Below are 18,682 nucleotides of genomic sequence, written 5' to 3' on the forward strand. Positions count from 1 at the left end.
CAGGTAGTCAGAAGCAAGAGGGTTGAAAAAATGGAAAAAGAATCTTTTCCCCTGTCCCTCACATAATCAACATAAAACGGTGCTGGCCACATGGTCAATACTCACTAAATATTGGCTAATCAACTCAACCAGTGAGGGAAAACTGAAGTCTTCCACTACTGGAAGTATATTCTCAAGAACAGAAGGGCTTTTTACTAAGACCAGAAAGTCTCTGGGACCACGGGAGGTAGAGAATGCAGCTGCGTGCAGACCACACAGATTCTTCAAGCGATTGGACTTATTATTAGTCATCTAGGCAGGGCAAAGCTCAGAAAAGAAGAGCCGGGAAAGACAGTCAGTTGAGAAAAAGACTGTCTGGCTCTTTGCATTGCTGCATGGAAGGGTGTCTTTCCTGGCACAAGAATCTTCTAGGTCTGTAGGGCTGGAGATCTCCCAGCTGTCAAAACCCTCTCCTCAATTTCCTGGTTCAGTGCGAAACCAGAAGTGTCTGTTAGGAAGAGCTGGTTGCTGCAGTGCAGCTGACATTCCTCCTCGGCTGCCTGGGCCTGGAACGTTCTGGAGAGAACCTACTTCTACAGGGTCACTGGGGACCAGCACAAATCCAGGTGGTGTTCTGAAGATCCTGGCAGCCACAGGTGCCAGAAAGACTGAGCAGCCCCGCTGGGTGAGGCAGAAGGAACTGCAGAGATAGGCTTTGGGCGGGACAGGAAAGCTATGCTGTTTTTCATGCTTGCACTGGCATGGAAAGGAAGATGTTTCTTCTTGGAAGCCAGACCCAGGACCAACCTCTGCTACTATGGGAACAGCTGTGGTAGCTCTTTGGGGATGGCTGAGTTCCAGAATTCAGGGTTGGCAATCCGAGAAACCTCTCCAGTTTTTGGCTCTGAATTGATCATCCCACTAAAACTGAATGTTTAACTGGAATAAATAACATTTCAGTCTGTTGTTTCAGGTGCAACTTATCCCTACTAAGTTTAAAGATATAAGACCAACTTCCACACTTTGAGCTTCTTCACAACCAAAAGCAATACAAATACAGATTTCAAAATCCTTCTGAAGATTTTCATCTCAATGCACTGGGACTTGGGGATTTACACATATAATTCACATTAATACTAATAAGCGTTAGAGTATGCGCACCGATTCCCTTGTGTCGAAATGAGAACATAATCATATGGATACTAATAAATACATTTCTAATTCTGATCTTATGCAGATTTAACATAGTATTTTATACAACACTTAGCAGACTTTTTGGAGACAAAGATTGTCTCAATTAATTCTCCCCAAAAGAGACAAACACATTCATACAAACTCCTATTATTTCTTTATGAATATTGATTTCTTTCCTACAGATGAGGAGGTTTGGCTAAATTGTTGGTAGTAGTTTAAATCTATGCAGTGTTAAGATTTTTCAAGTGTAAAATGTTCTTTGTTTGCAACCATACCTCTTTACATGTACCAACCTCACGACCCATCAGAGATTTTCTTCCAGGTGATATTTTAAAACTGAGAGTTGTGACTCAATCTTTTTACAGTGTTTTAGTGCCACCTCCTGGAAAAATCTTTAAAAGCAAGAGATTCTGTAATCGAACGAACCTATGTTTTCCAAGCCAAGAAACAATTAGCTGAGGGAGTCTACCAATAGTCACAAAGGAAAATAAAAGAATTTCTTTTTTTAATGAAGAAGAAGAAGAAGAAAAGAGAACCGGTCAAAGAAAAAAAGGTTTTTGTTTGTTGTTTGTTTGTAAGGATAAAGGGAGAACAAAATCGGAAGGAATCAACCATAGGAAGAATGAATAGATGTGACACTGATGCAAATGTGGTTTTGTTGCTGTTGTTGTTGTTGTTACACTTAAAATTTAGCATATTTTTGATGACACATTTTCACTTCACACCGGTCAGAATGGCCGTCATCAAAAAATCTACAAACAATAAATGCTGGGGAGCGTGTGGAGGAAAGGGAACCCTCTTGCACTGTTGGTGGGAATATAAATTGATACAGCCACTATGGAGAAGAGGATGGAGGGTCCTTAAAAAACTAAAAATAGAACTACCATACGACCCAGCAAACCCACTACTGGGCATATACCCTGAGAAAACCATAATTCAAAAAGAGTCATGTACCACAATGTTCATTGCAGCTCTATTTACAATAGCCAGGACATGGAAGCAACCTAAGTGTCCATCGATAGATGAATTGATAAAGAAGATGTGGCACATATCTACAGTGGAATATTAACCATAAAAAGGAATGAAATTGAGTTAATTGTAGTGAGGTGGATGGACCTAGAGTCTGTCATACAGAGTGAAGTAAGTCAGAAAGACAAAAACAAATACCGTATGCTAACAAATATATATGGAATCTAAAAAACAAACCGAAAAATGGTCATGAAGAACGTAGGGGCAAAACGGGAATAAAGACGCAGACCTACTAAAGAATGGACTTGAGGATACGGGGAGGGGGAAGGGTAAGCTGGGACAGAGTGAGAGAATGGCATGGACATATATACACTACCAAATGTAAAATAGATAGCTAGTGGGAAGCAGCCGCATAGCACAGGGAGATCAGCTCAGTGCTTTGTGACCACCTAGAGGGGTGGGATAGGGAGGGTGGGAGTGAGGGAGACGCAAAAGGGAAGAGATATGGGAACATATGTATATGTATAACTGATTCACTTTGTTATAAAGCAGAAACTAACACACCATTGTAAAGCAATTATACTCCAGTAAAGATGGTAAAAAAAAATTTTTTTAATAAAAATAATTTTTTTTAGAAAGAGCCCATATGGTGTTTAAGAAAGAAAATTAAATTTTAAAAATTTAATTAACTTGAACTTGATATAGGGTAAACTGCAAAGACACAATCCTCAGTACAAGCAAGGGCTGATTTATCTAAATTTAACAATACAGCTGCTAACAAAGCATGTGGAGTATCTAAAGACACGATTGCTGAAAGGTCATGCCCTCTCAGTTGAGTATAATGAATTCTCCAATAAGCAGTTCAACGTCGTCGGGACATTACAGCTTATAAGGCCTCCCAGCCCGGACTCCCCACCCACTACTTCCTAATACAAAAAACAAGGCAAAACACTCTTTTTTATTTAGAGATCTCATTTAAGGAAACAGTACATGGGAAATACAGTTCTACTTCAAACAAGAAGTGCTTATTGAATTTGAATGTTAGGATCTGGAAGAGTTGACTTTAAAAATATAATGGAGGCCACTAAGCCTCATCACACAAAGCTTAATGATAATTGTGGAAAGATAATTTGAATTTTTAAAAATCTCCACATTTTAATCAATTACAGGTTTATTAGGATTCTTTTTTTAAATAAGGTATTTTTATCTCCCTAGGACCGGAAAGAGGAAATTTAAAAGAGGATTGAAGCAGTGTTTTAATTTTTTTAAGCCAACAACCTTGAAAAGGCAGTCTCTTTGAGCCAATCAACACTTAGAAAATAAAACATTTCTTATTTGAATTAGATCATTGATTGCTTTACTTCCATATTGTAATGAGCCATAGAATCATTCCACACATATATGCACAAACACACACGAAAGAATCTTTTAATTCTGTCCTCAATTCAAAGCGAATTTTAGGTAGGCCCCCTTGACTCCAAATTCCAGCCAGATGATTATTTGTATTTCAATGGTATGTGGCACAGTTACAGGCTAAGGGTTTATAGATTAGGCTGCATCATACTGAAATGACTTATTTTTTCCACAGTTAGGAAAGCTGTTGGAGAAGAATAAAAGCTATTTCTATAAATACCACCAAAGAAGACAGTTAAAGTGAATACATTCTTTTCCTTAAACCAGGATTTCAATCATTTTTATGTCTATTGTCCAAGAAAAGCCCTAATATTATATAGCTCTTACCACATTCTCAGATACTATAATATTATCTTCTTCATGCACATGCCCAGCTTCTATTAAATACTAATGGTGGTTCCAAACACACATCCTGAGGACACGGTAGCCCTGAGCAGCTTTTACATCACACATAGGAATGTGGGGATATGGGTTTCTTGATGTGCTTTAGCCGTGCATTAAAATGGATTATATTTCCACTAATGCACCTCATGAAAACAGATTGTCCTGTCTTCAATTTTTATGGATGAAGAACAAGGAGACGGCCTTCAAGCCATTACCAATTCAAACTGGTTTAAGAGAAAGTAAGAACAGTGGTTTAACGCCCAGTGGATGTGTCTACATTATACATCTCTATCATTACACAACAACACTCGTCTTTATTGTGTGTGTGATTATATGTTTGCCTAGCCTTATGATCCATTGGTTATAAACAAAGCCACCTTAATAGATAAAGCCTACTTTTCTTCCATGTCATCTAGCTGTAGCATGTGTCTCCAGTTCTCCCATAGTCATTTCTGAAACTGACTGGAAAAGTGAGGATCCTAGGTGGATATCACTGTCTCCATATCAACTTGTAAGTAAAATCACAAGAGGATATTATTATATTGAGTTAAATGAATGATTGATTTCCACTCTACTGTGCTGTATCCCAAGAGCTTTCAACCTCCAGTGTTGTCTTGATACTAAAAAAATTCTTCCAAAATAGGTTGGGTTTTATTTTTATTTAAATAAGTTATATTTTACAACTTTTCTAAGGTGTATGAAATACAATTAAATAAAAAGCTATCGCAACTACAAAAAAAATGTAAGATTCATGAAGAAACAGCCCACTGTTTTTAGGACTCTGAATATGAGCTGATTCTTGAAGCAATTTTTTTATGTGAAAAGAATTACATATGTACTCATACAAAAAGTCTTAAAGGCTTTGAAGGGAGGTAAAGAAATAATATTTTAGGTATCATCTGTAATGCCGAATATTTATTGTTTTCTCTCTATTGGTCTTAAAACACTATCTTAACCTCAAGATCATTTTGTGCCTGCAGAGTCGCAAATCGTGAAATATGATCATGGTGCAAACTGACAGAATTTAAAATAGTTTTTCTTTTAGGAGAAAAAAGTGTCATTTTTATATAGCTTTATAAAATATTTATTAAAAAGTAAAAAAAACTTCCTTTAATTATTCTTTCCTATAATAATATTTCTTAGTGATACTATATGGAACTTAATGCTATAGAAGTTATACAAAAGAGACTATCTACTAACTAACAAGTCAAATCTGTAAATAACACAGAAGTCCTTCAACTGGTGAATGGATAAACAAACCATGGTACAGAGGTTATACAATGGAGTACTACTCAGCCACAAATATGAGCAGACTATTGTTACACACAATAATTCAGGTGACTCTCAATAACTGAAGAGAGAAGCCGGTCTTAAATGGTTACATACTGAATGATTCCTTATACAATAGCATTTTTAAACAGACAAAATGATAATGATCGAGAACAGATCAGTAGTTGCCAATGGAAATGGATGAAGGGAAGGTGTGACTACAATGTGATAACACAATGGAGTTGTTCGGGATGAAGTACCTGTTTTGTATCCTGGTATGGGTGAAAACCATACATGTCTTAAAAATTCATATAATTGTAAGCCAAAGTAAAAAGTCAATTTTCCTTTATCATAATTTAAAAAAGGATGCTATCTACCTATGTACTAGACATAAAGAAAATTGGAATTTAAAATTTATGACTTAAGTCATTGATAAGAAACAACCATGAATTTACATAATTTTGTTTATAATAACATTTTCTTCATTTATTTTATCCACTCAATTCATTTTTTCAACAAATAATTATTGAGAGTCTATTGTATCTTATTATTATGAACATAGGTGGTTGAGAAAAGTCAATCATAGCTCTTCTTTAGTAGAAATGCACTATTTGTTTATTCTACTTCCTCACGTCTCACTTCTCTTGAACCCATCTAACCGAGGTATTACCACTACCATTCCCTTGAAACTGCAATTATAGAGGTCATCAGTGACCCTCATATTGGGAAACCCAGTCCTCAACTTACTTGAATCAGCATCTTTTGGCACAGTTACTCACTCTTTCTTCACTTAGCTTCTGGGACTCCACCACAATTTTTTTCTCCTATCACACTGACTACTCTTTATTTTTGATTCTTTGCTGGATCCTACCTTTCATCCATATTCCAAATTGTTTCCCTGTTTGAGAGCTCAGTCTTTGAGCCTATTCTCTATAAATATTCACTTCATAGGTAATTTCATGAAATGACTCCCAAATTAATATATCCACTGTCACCTTCTTCCTTAATTGCCCAAATCCTCTATCAAATTGCCTAACAACTCCATTTTGATGTTTAATAGGTATTTCCCAAAAAATTTCCACCCCTACAAACAATAACAACAACCACAAAATAATAATGATAACCCCTGCCCCTTGTACCCTCTTCTCTGTCTCAGGAAATGTCAATGCCATCCTAGAATTTTCTCAGGCCAAATCTTTTAGTCAACCTTGACTCATTCTTTTTGGAAGACAGGTGTACAATGAAGCTGAAAAGGCGATATTGGATAGACACACAATATAACTGTAGATCACTTAAATATTTTTTTAATTAGAGTAAGAGAAAGCCATTGCTTTAAAGAGTGAGTTTACATAATTGGGTTTATGTGGAAATTATGTTGGGTGGGATGGTTGCAAGATGGAAGGACGGAGGGAGGGAGGGAGTTATGACACCAGAATAACATTCCTGGAGAGAAATTCTGGTAGCCTAGATTTGTGGTAATTGAAACTGATAGGATTTGATTATGTATGGGACTTGGAGAGTTTCTAATGCATACAAATAAACAGATGGTTGTGTCACTAGAAGAGGACCTGTGTTGTATGCATTTTTGTTTGTTTTCTTGGAGAGATGGGTAGAAATCAGTTGTTTAGTTTTAGCCATGTTTCATTTAAGGTGCTTTTACCACAACTAAAAGAAATATCAACTAGCAGTTGCATATACTTGTAAGCAACTATGGGAGGTAAGTAAATCTTAAATATATGTAAGAGACATATATTTCTGAGTCATTTGCATATTGAGAAAAATTTAATCCGTAGCTTTTAGTGATATAGGTTATGGTGTATAGTGTAAAATTAGAAGAGAAGATTACTTAATACTGACCCTGGTAATGTCAGTGTTCACTGGGTAAGTAGAGAAGAATGAACCTCCAAAAAGAAACAGGATAAGTGACCTGAGAAGAATGAAATGAAAACATATTGTGACATGGAAACCAAAAAAGAGAGTTATTTCAGGAAAGGTGAGTCTAAAGCACAGGATCCTGATAGAAGTTCAAGTAAATTACTGATAATTGTCTGAAAAATTTAGGAAGATGGGTATCATTTGTGGTCTTAACATGTTTTGGTGGAAGGATGAGGTCAGAATACTGACAGAACTAACTACATAAGTAAATTGGAAGGAAGTAAATGGGAAATTTTAGGTGATTATGTTTGGAAATTTGGATAAAAAATTTTTAAGATGGGAAGTAAGAGAAGGCATGAAACTAGGAGCAGCTAATGGCTAATACAGTGAAAGCAGGAAAAGTTAAACAGTCAAGCTGATTGGAATTGAGGGCTTTTCCAGGTGAATATGATGAGGGAGAAAAAAAACAGAGAAAAAAGAAGTTTAAGACACTGGCAAGAGTGTTGTTGAAACGATGAATCATAAAATTTAACCCTGATGACAAGGCATGAAAGGTAGCTGTTGACAAATGAAGGAATGAATGTATAAGAATGGATAAGTGATATGGATGGTATTGAACAGTTGAAAACAAGAAATGTTGAATTAATAAGCTGAACATATAAGAAGACATGGTAAAGAATGTAAGGCTTGACTTACTTATTTTAGAAAAAAAGAAATCGGAGGTGATGGCATGATGTTAGGGACAACCCTTGGAGTGGATTGTTAAAGTGAAGTAAAAGAGAAAGTCATTGGAGCTGAAGAGGTCAGAACACTGAGAAGCCAGAACACTGAAGGTTCATCCTGTGAGCAGCGAAGATACATAAAATGATGACAGTAAACTAGGCAACACAGTTTTCAATACATTGACTTGAGGAAAAAGAATTTCATTACAAGAGAGTAGAACAATGGACTGGAAGTAATAATGGAGATAAATGGGGACATCAAAGCCTAATTCCTGGTCATGAGTTATACTGGGTGAGGGAGAGTAAACAGAAAAGGGCAGAAGTAATGTCCGCAGGAAGGAGGCCATTCTCTGTTAAGACAAGACGATGGAGAGAACACTGAGATATCCACTAAGGATACGGTAGGGGTTGCCAATTCCGGAGGAGCAACTCCAGAGGATATGGATGGTTTAGAAGGTGCAGGACTACAGCCCAAGGACAAAGTAGTACAGACTATTATAGAAAATATGGAACATCAGAGCACAGATGGGCCACAGAAGCAGACAACTGGGATCTCTAACTGATTAAAACAGAGATCAGAAGTGTGCAGAGTTAGATACAACAATCTTGTTGAAGACAATGGGTCCTATTTTATCATTTACCCTGGTTAGTAGGGATCCCAGATGCCTGGAACACTGCATATTATGTGGCTTGGCTGTTAGAAAATGCTAAGACCGTCAACTATACACACTGTACGGATCCACAGACAGTTGACTCTGTTGCTAAGCCTTCAGAATGACAGTTAATTCAAATATTTGACAGATTCATGATTTAAAAACAAAAAAAACTTCAAAGGCTATTGATAGATGTAACCTGCCTAGGCTTCTAGATTAGAAAAGAAAGATGATATGGACATTTAAAAAAATAATAAATTATAAAATCATGTTCAACTTTTGGCATGATTAATTACTTTTCAAATTAAATATGAACTTAAATTTCTTATCTTACGAGGTTGGTCTTCAGACTTGAAACTTTTGGCTTATCCCTCAAATGTAGCAAAATCCTGCTCCCAGGTAGACATAACAATATCTAGTTAAAAAGAAAAGTTTCTTATTCTGAGCCTCTTTCACAGAGAAAAAGTACATCTTAGGAGGCCAGCAGATGTCAACTCAAATCCCGCTAACCATAACTGAGTCGCATGCTCACATGATCCTGGCCTAGCTGCAGGAATGCTTCAAAGCATGGTTTGGGGGACAGTTCAGCCTCTATGGTGAGAACTTGACTACACTGGCAAAGAAGAAATGAGAGGGAAGAAAGATGACTAATGGATGGGGCCATCTGCCTTAGGAAGATTAGGTGTTCTTCTAAGTGATGTGTGTGTGTGTGTGTGTGTGTGTGTGTGTGTGTGTGTGTGTGTAAATACATCTCTAAATACATTAAGGAAATATAGTAAATCTTTCCAGTTTGTCAAATGTATCTTAATTTTGTTTATAGGACTTATTGTTCCTTATAGAAACTTTTAATGTTTTATAGGTCAACCGTTTCCTTTATAGTTTTCTGGCTTTACGGCATGCATAGAAAAGTTATCCTATATCAGAAATTCTGAAATAGTCACTTCTATTTTCTTTAACTGTTGTCAAAATCTTACTTTTTAATATTACATGCATTGCTCTATCTGAAATTGATTTCAGTGAGGTATGGATTTTCATTACATTTTACCCCCAAAGGCTAACTAGTTTTCTCAGCATCATTTGTTGAATAGGCCAATCTGCTATCCATGAATTTGAAATACTGCATTAAAAAATGCTAAAAATCCATAAAACTCAGACAGGTTCCAAATTCTTATTTTTTTTATTCACCTACTTAATTAATGCTGCTTTAGTCTTGAATTTTAAAATATGAATGGAAAGCAGAGAAAGAATGGAGATAAACCTGCCACGTTCAGTCCAAAGTATACCTGGAAGATTTCAGGTTTGCACCCACATTTTAAGATGAACCAAAACAACCTCGTGAATAGACAGGAAGCTTCTTTGGAAGTGAGAAGACCTGAAAATGCCTCTCCCTGACTCTGTCAGCCCCATTCAGCCACAGGCTCTAAAGATATTCTGTCTTTAAATTCCAGCCCTGTTCTGCTGAGCAGCCAGTATATTTTTCATACAAAACAAATAGTTGTTGATCTCCTAAGGTATGACCTGCACTGTTCCAGGAACAGAAAATAAAATAGTGGTTGAGACCAAGTCCATGCTTTTACTACACAAGGAAGCAAGTACACAGTATAATTTTACACAGTGCTAAGTACAAAGAAGAGAACAAGTGGGGAGATGAAAACTGACTAGAGTCTGCTGGGTACTTTCAAATCGGTGACCAGGGAATGCTGACCTGAGTGGTGATCTGAAGCCAGTCAGGAGAGCCTAGAGCATTTTAGACAGAGGCAATTTCAAATGCAAAAGTCGGGGACTGGAATAAGTTGAGAATTTGGGATATTTGAGGAAAAGAAAAAGCAGGAGTGCAGTGAGGAATGGGGGTGGGGAGAGTGGGAAATGAGGTTGGAGGACTGGTCAGGCCAGCAGATCAAATAGGACATCATGGGCCTTGGTAAGGAGCCTGGATTTTAGATCCACCAGCTAGGAGGGCTTTAAATGAGCTCACTGCCCTTAACTCAGAATCTCATATAGTTAGGAGATCCTTCACGAGCTTCCTGCTTTAACTTTACTGCTGCCATCAGAATCCTTACTCTAGCCTTTTCCTGCATCTTGTCGCACTAGAGCCATTGGTAGCAATGATCAGTGGAGAAAAGACTCTTCTAACCATGCTTTTACAGAAAAGGCAAATCTGACTTCATCACTCTCTTATTCCTTCTGTGGAATTTTTCCTGAAACCATTTCTTTTTCTGGTGTTTTGTTGCACTCTTATATTAATGACAGTGCTTAATATCTACTAAGGTCACTTACTGTACACCAGGTAATGTCCTGGGGATTTCCCATGTATTCATACATTGAATCTTTTCAATGATGCGGTGGAGTAAGAACTGTCATTGTTCCCACTTACAGATGATGAACCTGGAGCATAGACTCTGCCCTCAGTCACACAGCTAGTAAGTAAAGGAGCTGGGATTTGAATACAGGAATATGTCCAGAGCCCGAATATCGAGTCATTATGCTTTGCTGCATCCCAAAAGCCTTTGTCAATGATGCTGTGTATTGGATTGATGCTGAGGTTCTTGGAGAAACAGCAGAGAATTATTTGAGAAATGCAACTTCCAAATAACAGGAGCCCACAATGTGCCTATTTATTAGGCTTTGTACATGTGTCTCTTTACTTAATACTCACAATGACCCTCTAACACAGACATTTCTTTTGTCTGGCACTATATCCGATTTCTAATATCACTTCACTACTGCTTCTCAGTATCTAGCAATGCCCTAAGCATCCTCAGAGGAGGGTCTGGGACAGCCGTTAGAGTCATCCTTAGGCCAGAAGACTGCATGTTTTTACCTTGGTGGATAAATATTCAGGCTTGCCTGAGGTCCAGTGGCAATCCTTCTGATTAATGGAAGACAATAGATATCCAGTGCCCCTCTTTGATTGGCTCACCTATTGCTGGAGCTTATTGCTTAAGGGCCACAATTAAGCAATTGTCTGACCCAGGGGAGGTGTTCAATCATGTTCACTGAGGAGACGAACAGTGCCCCTGAAATGCTAACAAATTCAGCCTCTCACCCTGTTATTTTTAGAAACACAGATATAACTCTCCTTGTTCACTTCCATTTCCTTGATTGACTCTTATCTAACTACACATATAGCATGTGGGCCAGGCACTGTGTTAAGTACTTAGGAAATAATTTGGGACCCTGAAACTTACAATCTAATGAGTGATGCACTACTTTTTGCAGATAAGGAAAATGAGGCATAGAGAGATTAATTTACCTTTCTAAAGTAACAAAGAGAAAGCTAGTGTATATAGTACAGACAGGCTCAAAACATAAGAAGCATGTTTCCAACTTCTGAGCTCTTAACCACCTTGACACTGCCTTAATATGGGCAGTTTTGTCACTAAGAACCTCCTCATGTCTCACTAGCCCAATGGCAAAAGTGAGAGGTCATTTATAGTTATATTTAGATTATAGTATCTTGAAGCCACTGTCCCTTTACTTGTAATAATTTCCATTTTTTCCAGAATTCACTCTCCATATAAATATTTACACAAATCCTCAGAGCTGCTTACATTCTGTCATAAATAAGTCCCTTTCAGAGCTCCCCTGTTGCCAATGGCATCATTCAAGGCTGAACTCCACAATGTACTTATAATTGATGGCGTCCCACCCTCCCCCAGGTGGTTCGATTGCCTGCAGCCTCATAGCCTGCCACCATTACCCACAGTGGACTGTCATTGCTAATAGTGGAGCCAGATATTTAGAGTCTTTGAGAGCTCATCTAAAAGTGCCAGCAGTCCTCCCAGATGCAAAACATTCTGTATCCAAGGATTCATAGGTCAAAGAGAAGGATGTGCTCTCCTCACTTACAACCTATCAGAGACTAACCACAACAAAGCTACCTGGACCTGAAATTATACTCTTCAGTGGCACAGTACTTTCAGTTCACACACCTCTCCATTTCCCCGGAGAAAAACCTGGATCTGAAGAAGCTCCCACATCAGCTACTCCCTGTATCCCACCCCGGCACTCCCCTCTGATGGGCCAGCACTGCTGCTGTCCGGCCACCCGTCCACACTCGTCCTCTCTTCAGACTGGGCTCCTCTTAGAGCCTTCTTTGTTTTCCAATATTCTGTCATTGTCTAGATTCACTGTAGAAAATCTGGCTTTTTTCTTATACAAAACTTCAGTGGAGCAAGAGAGGTCAAGGTTCTAATAATTCTCCATGCTCCACTTCCAGCAGTCTTCTTTGAACTTTCATGTAAACCACAGCCCCATACAGTGGAAAGTGCTTCCCAGTTTTACCAAGTAAGCTGTTCAAAGAAAGCTATTACCTAACGTCACCTACTAATGGACCTATGCCTTGGCCTTGCCCATCCGGAACAATTTACTATTACATTTTGCTATGAGATTTTTTTGGTCTGCCATTGTGACTTTTATCCATCCTCACCACGTTCCAAAATTCAAAATATTAACCAACACAGGTATTTTGAAGTATTATGTTCAAATCTATAATTCAATGTCCATAAATTACAGAAGATCTTTTCCCTAAGCGTTCTTTATTTTTTCAAAATCTTTTAAAATTCTTAATTGTTCTAAAGTTAGTTTCTTGTACTTTTTCTCTTCTTATATCTAGGAACTAACAAAATAAATAAAAGACATGCAAACTACCCTTCATAGAAATGTATATGTGTTTATTCCACTCCAATTATGAAAAGTATAGATGACAACTCTTTCAGAATGATTTCCCATAAATAACAGTTACAGTTTTAATTATTCATCAGGAAGAGAAAAACTCAGTAACAAGCCTAAATATTACAGTTTTCTAAAGCTCAGTCAGCTTTTCCAACACTAATTGCTTAAGAGTTAGAATAGTCTGAGGTTCACATGTACTAGATTCTAAATTAAGTCTGAAATTCTAATTCTAAATTAACTCTGAAACGAGCTCTCTTCAGACCACATACATAGCTCTAAATCCTACAACTCCTTCTTCAAAAGACAGGAAATTTGAAAGAAGTTAATTTCTTGTTTGCGGTGGGGGAAGGGATGGTGGGGAGCCTACAGTTCAGCTTAATCCTTCAAAATGGCTAATCCAGAGGGAGGAAGAAAGAGAGGGAAATGGCTCGTTTACAGCTGTCCCTTTCCTGGTTTCCTAGAGAGAAGATTTCAAGTGATTTTTTAACCTAAATCTAGGCTTCCCAGAAATCTGGTGATGGGTCGACTAGAGTCCCCACAAATTCATGTCCAACCAGAACCTCGTAACGTGAACTTTTTTGGAAATAGTGTCTTTGCAGATGTAACTAAATTCAGATAAGGTCATACTGGATTAGGGTGGGCCCTAACCTCAGTGACTGGTGTCTCTGTAAGAAGAGGAGAGGGCACACAGAAAAGCATATAAGATCATGTGAAGACAGAGGCAGAAATTAGGGTTACACTGCCACAAGTCAAGGTAAACAGAAACTGGAAAAGACAAGGAAGAATTCTTCCCTAGAGCTTTCAGAGGGATCATGGCCCTGGTGACAACCTGATTTCAGACTTCTAGCCCCGCCAAAATGTGAGAGAATACACTTCTTCTATTTTAAGCCACCCAGTCTGTGATACTTTGTTATGGAAGCCCTAGGAAACAAATACGTATGGGAATACTCATTTAATGCTGCTGCTCTGGGCATACCAGAACACAAGTTTGAGAAGCCTTGGATAAGTCATTTTTTCACCTGGAGTTTTAATCATTAATAGGTACAGACTCTGGTGCCAAGTTGTCTGGTGGACTAGTCAGCTCAGGATGCCCTAGCAAAATACCATGGACTGGATGGCTTAAACAGCAGAAATGTATTTCTCATAGTCTGGAGGCTCAGAAATCTAAGATCAAGGTGCTGGCCAGTTCAGTTCCTGGTGAGAGCTCTTCTCCTGTCTTGCAGAAGACCACCTTCTTGCTATGTCCTTACATGTCAGAGAAAGAGAGAGAGAATGTTCTCTGGTATCTCCTCCTCTTATAAGCATACCAATCCCATTAGATTAGAGCCCTATTCTTATGACCTCATTTCATCTTAATTACCTCCTAAAGGCCTTACATCCAAATATGGTCACATTGGGGGTTAGGGCTACAACATATGAATTTGGGGAAGACAGTTCAATCCATAGCACCAAGGTTTAATGCAAGTCTTCCACCTTTTAGCCATGTAATCTTAGACACGTTATTTAACTTCTCTGCTGTCAGTTTTCTTCTTTGTAAATGGTAATAATAAAAACTCCCCCTTCACAGGGTTGTTGTAAAATTTACATGTATTAATATATCTAAATTATTTTGAACGGTGCCTTATAGCATATGCCGCATAAGAAAGAGCTATAATTATAATTATCAGGACATACATAAACCTTGATTTGACCCTGGTTTCTTTTTCTTTTTCTTTTCTTTTTTTAATGTTCAGTCCAGTAGAATAAAATGGTTCTTCTTATAATGATGGCCTTATAGAAGAACATGATATTCAATGACAGCCACATTTTTAGATCCTAAATACAAAGTTTCATTTGGGCATTCATTCATAGACTGACTTACGCTATCTCTGAAGCTACCACATTTATAAACATTTGTACTGTTTGTACAGCAACCCTGCTTTTATTACTCTTTGTCAATATTTTCCATCTTCCATGGGGCCATAATACCACTGACCACATGAAAATCAGAAGAAAAATCTGCTGGAGATCCTTTACTTTAAACATAAGTGTTTTTCTTTTTTTAAAAAAACTTCACACAAGATGATGACTTAGAGCTTGTAACTGTAGAAGACACATTTACATGTCACTCTAAGTGTGGCTTTTCTTTTAGATCCAAGTTTTTTTTTTGATTATTTACTTCTCTTGTGCACATATGAAGAGTGAAGTGATATATTGCCTCCTTTAGTAGAAGAATTTCAGAAATAGTTAAAAGATCCCAGTTTCATATTAGTGTCATCTGATGTTTCAAAAAATTTTAATTTAATTTCAATAATGATTTGAATTTTTTGTACAATTCGTGGGGTAAAAATAAAATTATTGAAAGTTGATTCTGTCGAAAGCTAGAAATCTGACATTCTTATGAATACTTTTCTTAATTAAGTTAGAAAGTTTAGAACTACGGTGGTAAAACAAATACAAATATTGAAGAATAACAGCATAATTCTACCAGTGTTCTTATAAGTTAAAAATATATAGAGAGATTCTTAAATTGGTTATCATGCACGTATAATTTTCATTTTCATCTAAACAAACAGCAGTGTCCTATAAATAAAAACAATAGCTATAGTTGTCAAAATTTACAAACATATACATGTATATAGATTAACTATAAAACCTTTTCTGATTAAGTTAATGTTAAATTTTAAAAAATACATTCTCTTTGAGACTAACTTATTCTTTTGCTGCCCACGTCAATAATATTTTGAAAATGTTGCCTCTTTGAACAACTGCTTTGTCATTTTGCTAAATGTGCTACAATGGTATTGAACGTTTTTTTAAAGAATCCTCTAAATGTTGATGCATTTTTTCAAAACAAGAAAATAGAAATAGTTAAACTATTTAACAAATGGAGTCCCTTCCAAATTTCATATCTGAAGATTTTTAAAAATTGAAATTATTGACAGCTTGCAAACTAGAACACATTGAAAGATTCATTACTTTTAAATTAGCCATATAATGCAAATTAGAAGAACATTTGAAAAAAGTTTTTAAATAAAGTTAATAAACCCATGGTAAAATATATACTTAACAAAAGTACCAGTGACATAATATTAGAGATAATTATGACTAAACCATGACTAAAGTATGTGAAAATGTACCAAGAATAATTATTCACATTATGTCCATTTTTTTTTTTTTTACGCGGGCCTCTCACTGCTGTGGCTTCTCCCGTTGCGGAACACAGGCTCCGGACGCGCAGGCTCAGCGGCCATGGCTCACGGGCCCAGCCGCTCCGCGGCATGCGGGATAAAATGTACCAAGAATAATTATTCACATTATGTCCATTTTTTTTTTTTTTACGCGGGCCTCTCACTGCTGTGGCTTCTCCCGTTGCGGAACACAGGCTCCGGACGCGCAGGCTCAGCGGCCATGGCTCACGGGCCCAGCCGCTCCGCGGCATGTGGGATCCTCCCAGACCGGGGCACGAACCCGCGTCCCCTGCATCTGCAGGCGGACTCTCAACCACTGCGCCACCAGGGAAGCCCTATGTCCATTTTTAAGTGAGATATTTAGTTTTTAAATATTGCTTTAACAAACACTGTTTGGGGAGAACATTTTTGTTTTGAAAACATTTTTTGTTTTGAAATAATTCTTGAATATGATCATTTTATGTCTACAAATGAAATTAATTTGTCTACTCATAAGTGAGTATTTTAAAATCATATTACCTTAATTAGTTTTAATCCTCTTTCACTCCTCAAAGTGTTCTGGTTTGCAATATAAACATATGCTCACCTTACTTATAAACCTTGTAAGACTTTGTCTTTTACTCTGATGGGAATATAAAAAAAAACATGTAGAGCTAAAGAGTGATGTGATACAGCTTATAGATTATATAGAGAGAATATACATATTCTCTTATATTCTAGGATCACTTTATCTGCTATAGTGATCCAGTTTAGAGGATGAGGTTTGCTAAGAGGAGGTGAAAAGATTCTAGGTCCAGTTTGGGACATTAAAGTCGACATGCCTGTTAGACACCTTAGTGATACAGGCAAGAAAGTAGTTGGACATATATGAGTCAGGCTTAGACGAGGACTCATCTGGGGATGTAACTATGAAAATCATTATATATTTATACAGCACTTAAACCCAGAATATTGGATTAGATTACCCAGGAATGAATCTATGCAAAGAACAAAAGAAGCCAAGAAAGTAAATCTCAAGGCCTCTACCATTTATAGATAGAGAGGCCACCAAATGAAACTGAAGAGAAGACAAGTGTTCAGTGTAATAGAAGAAAAACCAAAGCAGTAGGGTACACTGCAGCACAAGTGAGGGAAATGTTTCAACGAGGCAGGTGATCAAGTTTACGAAATGGTGCTGATGAGCCAAGTATGAGAGGAAGTGAGAACTGACCATTGGACTTAGCCAGGTAGAGGTCATAGTTGACCTTGACAAAAGCTGATATGGTGAAGTGTTGAACTCCAAAGACTGACTAGAGAAGAAAAATAACATGGTGTCTGAAATTTGCTTTTATGTACTTCAGCAAAGGAAGGAAGGAAGGAAGCGAGGAAGGAAGGAAGGAAGAAAGAAAGAAAGAAAAAAAAGTGTAGATGTAGATAGGCAAATAATTGTTAAATTTGGGTGATAAGAATATAGGATTTCATTATCCTATTCTCTCTATATTTGTGTATGCTTGAATTTTTCAGAATAAAAACCTTAAAAGAGGAGAATAAAAGCAGAGAATCGGAGAAGCAATTGTACACAGCTTTTCTGATTGTTTAGTTAGAAGAGGGAGATAAGAAATGGAGTGCTACAGTGGTGTTAGCTGGAAAGGAAGTGGAGGCCAGAGAGGTTTCTTTCTAAAAATTATTACTTATTTGTACGACGATAGTAATGATCCAATAGAGAGAGGAGACTGTTGTGCACAGAAGAAAAAGGGGACGAATGCTGGAAAGAAAACTGAGCATATGAGATGGGAGGGAACCCAGTGGAGAGTTTAGCTTTAGATAGGAGAGTGGCATAGTTATAGGAGTGATGTAGGCTCTATGGACATAGTTTATGTTAACTAGGTCCTGGGGTGGAGGAAGTATGTGGCATCTTTATTCCAATTTTTTTCTATTTTCTTGGTGAAATAAGCAAGGCCATCAGCTGAAAGTGAAGATGGATAAGAGAGTGTTTTGAATTTAAGAAGCAGCAGGAAATAGCTACGTAGGAGAGCAGAAGAGGGAAAGGATTATGAGTTCTGGTGGGTTAGGCATCATGGCTGTGTGCTTTTATTCTCCACTGTGTTAAGAGTCCCAGTGTAAATGCTGAGTACAAAGAAAATTGAACTCATCTAGAGTTCAGATTTTTCAGACTTGTACTCTAAAGGGCAAGACAATGAAGGCTGTAGGCAAGGCATAAGAAGGAGAGACAGTAAAAATGTTATAGATTGAACAGACTATAGGTCTCAGTAGGATGTACAGAGCATAACAGGGATGAGAATCTGGGTGATGAGTTTATCTGTATGTTGATTGCATTAAAATGTAAAATTATTTTCATTAAAGTACATCACAAAAGTGGAAAAAGAGCCTGTAAATTGGG

The sequence above is a fragment of the Physeter macrocephalus genome, chromosome 4 (assembly GCF_002837175.3).
Source record: "Physeter macrocephalus isolate SW-GA chromosome 4, ASM283717v5, whole genome shotgun sequence".
NCBI lineage: Eukaryota > Metazoa > Chordata > Mammalia > Artiodactyla > Physeteridae > Physeter > Physeter macrocephalus.